Source organism: Zosterops lateralis (assembly GCF_965231275.1).
Source record: "Zosterops lateralis genome assembly, chromosome: 3".
Classification (NCBI taxonomy): domain Eukaryota; kingdom Metazoa; phylum Chordata; class Aves; order Passeriformes; family Zosteropidae; genus Zosterops; species Zosterops lateralis.
This window is the reverse complement of record NC_139764.1, coordinates 89,963,273-89,969,284: the sequence shown is the minus strand read 5'-3', so window position 1 is coordinate 89,969,284 and position 6,012 is coordinate 89,963,273.

The window sequence follows — 6,012 nt, the reverse complement described above, 5'->3', positions numbered from 1 at the left end:
CTTGAAATACCCTCCTCTTCCCAACAGCGTTGATAACATTCCAGGCAGTTTTAACTCTGTTTAATAGCCAGAAACAGCTGATGACACATGTTATGATGCAGCAGTGTCTGTCCTTAAAAGCATGAGCCCTCTCTTCCCAATCTGTTTGTTTTTCCTCTTGCTGATACTGTGAGGAGCCTGAGTAGTGAATGACTTTGAATGATTATGACTTTTTTCTCTATAAACTTTTCCTACTTTACTTTGTCTTTTGAGAGGTGGGTTTAATGCAAAGAGGCTACAAAATTTGCATGCAGTTTTATTAGCTATAAACAGGTAACCAGGAAAAATCAACTGACTATATGGTGGACTGGATTTAATATTAACCTGCCAGTTACTGCATACAAGTTCTCTTTATTCAAAGTCACAATTCCTAGTCTTAAAAGAATATGAAAAAGGGCACTCTTGTGCTAACTTAGTTAGTGTAGCAATGGATTTTTCCATCCCCTGTGTGTTGCTCCAGGCTTTTCCCACAACTTCCATGTAATTTATGTGTTGAGATTATTTTTCTGGCCTAAGTTCCATATTTTTGATAATCAGCGTATTGTAGGAAAGTATGTACTGGAAACTTGTATAATGCTGTTCTTTCCAGCAAGTGACTTGTTTGTGTCCTGTTTGGCCTGCTTCTGGTCTAGCACTGATGCTTTACTAATGCTGGGTGAGCAGCTTTTTGCTGATTTAGCTACTTAACAGGTTTCGCTACTTGGAGCTTGTAATTTCAGCTCTTAAGAGAGACTAGTGATGCCAGGAATTTAACTTCATTAAAAGTGCATTTTTTAGTATATTGGTTGATACTATCCAGGTTTGCTGTAAATGTCTGCCTCTCACTGAGACAGAGGCACACTATTGATCAGAAATGTCTAGACCTTTTGTTAATAGAGAATTCACCACCATTCTTTGCTTTGACTCCAGAAAATAAAATTACTTTAGTTTTTCAATTGACTTGATAAGAGTGTTTCTCATCTTCAGTTTCTGACAAACACACAAATCTGTTTGGGTTGCTGTCAGGAAATATGACAAAATCTGGTCTTGACTATTGGTAATTGTTTTGGGTGTTTCCTTTCTCCTGAAGCAATTGTGAAATTTTCAGAGGGACAGTGCCTCCTTCTTTTGTTGTAAAGTCAGGACTATAATCATCACGAGCTGAATGAAGAATGTGTTTTTTTTTTTTTTTCAAAGTTGGTAGCACATGTCTGATTTGAGGACAACTCAGTGAGCTGCTTTGCAGGAGCCATCTTGTCTCCTCTTTGGTGGGTATTGGAGACACTGTTTATTTTATTCCCTCTTGTCCAGTTCCCGTGGCAGTGGGCTGGTCAGTCATGGGTTCTGCCAGGGCAGAGGGCTTGGAGGAAGGAGCTCAGTGGGTATAGCTGGACTGTGCTAACTTCAGGTGCAAGGGTTCATGACAGTCTGGTTTTGAATTTGTAACCTGTTCAGGGTGTCTGCCTCTAAACACTTGGAGTTGTTCTTACTCCATTAACTCATATCTTAACAAGTAGGTTACCTTTTTCCAGGAGAAGACCTCTCCTGAAAATACAACATCACTGCTGTCCATGGAGAGAACTGTGTGGGTCCTCAGTAATGTTTCAGAGAAGGGTTTCAGCAAATCTTCCTCAGCATTAAATCTAAGAAGTGGACAACTGATGTACAGTAACCTTTGACACTGTTTCTCTGATGTGCTCATCTGTTGCTGGGGAATGTTGTCTTGACTGGAATCCCTGATGTGCAGCTGGTGGTAACAGCCAAACACAAAATATTAGCAACGCTCACTGTGGAAGACCAGTGAGGACTGCAGTAAGTTTCCTCAAGATCCACACAGAGATTGGAAATACCCCTAAAGCATCAGCAGCTTGGATTTCAGTTTGTAAGCATCCCCAGTATAACGCAGAGAAAGTTTTAGTTTGACACAAAACTAATTAAATGTCCTATATTTTGCTTCTGAAGCAAACTCAGGCAAGTTGTGGGAATGTGCTTGTGGTGGAAACAGTCTATCATCACTCTCAGTAACTTGCCAGTTTTACTTAATTCCAAGATAACTGGGTTACTTTAAATCATTCAGAAGTTGCTCATAGGAGATAGCATTGTCCCATCTTTCTGGAACCTTAAACATAATAATCATGACTACATGATTATAAACATGAGTGAATTTCTTTACAGTTTGTTAATGGCATCCTGGACTTCCACTAAGCAACTTAAAACCAAAACACAGTCCAAACTAACTAACAGAAAGGTTTGAATATTACTGATGACTTTTCTTCATTCAGAAGGGGAGAAAACTTCAAGTCTGAAGAACATTTGCATAGTGGATGCTTTTAGGATAACCTTCAGCAATTTTTTAAAATTGTATTTTCAGGAAATTAAAAAAAATCTTATCTGGATAATTAATACTTTATTATCTGAGTTTGAAATTAAATTGTGTATTTACTGCTAGAAAAGCGTATAAGGCTTGCTTCCATAATCAGTTCAGGCAGCTTTTACACTGCCTCTCCTCCAGTGGAAGCATATTCAAGGATGCTTTTGTTTCAGCAGCATTTTGTTCAGCTTTTGTTTCCTGTGAATTACACAAAGCTTTCTTAGAGTCTTTTGTACTTTAAAAAGGGAATGAGTCGGAAATAGTTTTTGATTAGTTGAATGTGTTATGTTGTCCTTTGAAGCAGAAAAGTGTTTATGTTCTAGGAAATGCATCCTTAAAACCATTTTCTCTCCCATAATCGTGCTATTAAGCAGATCATCTTTTTATTAAACAGAGAAATAGGTGAGAATTTGTGTTTGGGGTTTTGAGTTGAATTGTAGTAGCAGGTGTATGACCACTGAAATGTTCTAGGTAACTGGATTCTACTTGCCAGTGGAGACCAGGCTGTGGCTGAAGCAGGGTGTTTCACTGTCACTGTGATTTCAGTGTGGTGCTTCAGAGACACGGGTGGATTTCATAAATTGGCTTTTATTGTTCAGCTGGTTTGGAATTTTTCATTTACCAGAATGTTTTAGGGTGATACATAGCATTTCCCCCTCACTTGTTTCCTGAAGGAAGTTAATTCTCTAGGGCATTTGTTAATGAGATCTTAATAGAATGGACATATTGTGCTTTATGAGAACAATTTGTCCTCTTAACTACAGGGGTATGATATGGAGGAGTAGTTATGTTATGGAGAGACTGCCTTTGAAAAGGTGAAAAACCTGTTGAAAGCAGGTAAAAACGTCACTTGACTTGCTGGTGATGTACTGAAGCAAAATGATCTGTTTGCAAATCAGTTATGCTCATTAACAGTGAACAGAGAAGAAAAAATGTGTTTCCATGGGACATACTAACTGCTAGGCTGATAAATATTTTCTCCCACTGAACACTTCTGCTTTTACAAAACAGCAGTGTTACATCACCCACATACCCATGAAGCTTAAAGTCCTAAATACAGAATTTGCATTCTTTGTTTCATTCCAGTTACTCTGAAGAAAATGTAAATCTATGTGGATCTCACTTTGTGTTTGCCGCTAATGACTGAAACCAATCATGTTTTTAATCTTTTTGGGTCTTAGCTTCCCCACATATGAAACACAAGTACTTCCAAACTACCTGTGTAGTAGAAGACCAGTTATAATCTGTAAAATTCTGTAAGGAGAACTGATTTTTCTTTCTTTGTATTAGGATATGTAGTCTCAAAGCATGGTCCTATAGTATTTAATAAAATGAGATTAAGTTAATAAATTACTGGAAGTTTTTTTAAGAGAGCTTTGTTTTTGGAGTACAAGTCTACTATCTGTTACCTGAATGACCTTGAGGGGTGATGGAAGCTTGCCTGTCTAAAGAAATTTTAATTAGTACATCAGAATAAGGAATTGGTTTTATTTTTGGCTGGGAAAACAATATCCAGTAAAAAAATCCGACTGAGAGGTTGGGTTCAATATCTTATTTCCAGCCTTCCCCCTTTTCTTTCATCAGAAAGGATCCAGTTGTAAAAAACAATTGGGGATGAGATTTGTTTGCAAGATAATATTAGCTTGCACTCACAGCAGTAGCATTCATTGGCTTGGTTTCTCCATTTTACTTTGTGGAAGTATAATTCATGTGGTGTTTTGCATATAGCAGGTATATGCAAATGTAGACTAAAAGGCATTTCTAGTTGTTCCATTCCATATTTTGGTATTGATACAACCAAATAATGAAACTGCTTTCATAAAGACAGTGCTATCCACAGTACTGTGTAGACCTGCTGAAAAATCTTCACCAGAATTGTTCTGTTGTTTCTATTTTACTTTGTAGTACTATAGATCAAAAACATTAAAGACTAAAATTTCTTGGGTTACAGGTGTTGAACAGATACTGAATTTTCCTTACAGCTGTATGTCAGCAAGAGGAAAAGCATCCTGCCATAGAAGGCAGACAGTGCCCTGTAGCTCTGTGTCCCAAATGAACTGCAGGGGGCATAGGAATATAAAATATACTGACATTCATCACCGTGCTCCTTTGCACACAGGAGGCTGCCACTGTGGCTGAGTGTATGCCTAAAATGATGAAGGGATTGTCAGCATAAGCTTAATTTGAAATCTCTGTCTGTTACTTTGAGAGAATAGCCTTTTACTAGTTCTACAGAATTTGGCAGGCTGAATTTGAGAAGCTGTTGTTTAGGATTAGGGATCAGCATCAAACAAGGATGAGATGTTTCCTTGGAAGAAGGTATAAGCTTCACTGTACTCGTGTTTATTTTTAGAGTGAAATTGCTTTATTACTTCCTAATGAGCTTAAAAATTGACGAGGATTTAAGATGTGTCTTGAAATACCTTTAACATTGAGAGATGTCACATTAGCTATTCTGAAATACAACAGTGCAAGCCAATAGCAAATGATTTCACCTAGTGTACTGTTGATCTGTCTAAATAAAATTGCTATCCCCCTAATTAATATTAACAGAAAGCAAAGTTTCTGTTTAAGGATACCCTATGTTTCCTTATTCAAGATGAATGTGAAGAAATATCAGGCTATAGCCTGCCTTGCATTTTGAATTATCAGGAAGAAAGAGAGCCACTGCTGTGTTGTGATTGATTGTGCTGCTTTCCCATTGATCAACTAAATTGACAATCAGCTCCAGTTCCTGAGCAATGTGATTTAGAATAACCAGAAATATGGGCTATTTATGAGCAAATATCACTGAGTGTTACCGCAGTTCAAGACATGGTTTAACAGCAATTTTCCTGCAGGAAAAGGCCAATCACACCTTCCTTGTACAATACAAATAATCCTGTGATGGGGTTATCATCTTTTCAAGACTCACAGAAAGGTCTATGGTGTTTGCCAATGAGACACTGGGATACTGTCCATTTCCTACTGTTTTCAGCCATCCTAAAAGCAAATGAAGAATCCCAAGAGGACAACCTTCTTTGGCAGCTGATGATGAATCAGTGTGTCCAGCATGAACAGTCTTGTCCTATTTCCTTGTCTTTACCCACCTTAGATCTAGTAGAGATGGTGACATCTGAGTTGATGGTAGCAGTAGCATATCTGTGTGTGTGAGTGAACATAACCATTCTGCATTTAAAAAGGAAAATGAAAACTTTAGTGTTAAATCTGAATCAAACACATGTTAAAACATGTGAAAGTCACCGTGTGTTTCTGATTGCTCCACCAGAAGCTTGTTGAAAATTGTTTTTGTTAGTTTGTTTTCTTCATTGATGTATATTATTTGTTTGGTGTCAGGCTGCTTTTTACCACTGGATTTGTATCACTGTAAGAAAATGCAGAAGTGAGATTTAAAGAAAGCTTCAAAGAAAGATAAAGATTACTTTGAAAAATTATTTCTAAAATTTGGTGAAATTTAGGTATGTAGGTAACCTCGACACAACTTGTCATGTATAAACTTCTGAGTGAGAAAGGTAGAGTATTTTGAATATAAATAAGTAATGAACAAATTTGGGATAACTGAACTATAATCACTTTGTAAATCAGCAATCCTTAAAAGATTAAAAATCAATTAACTCAATTAA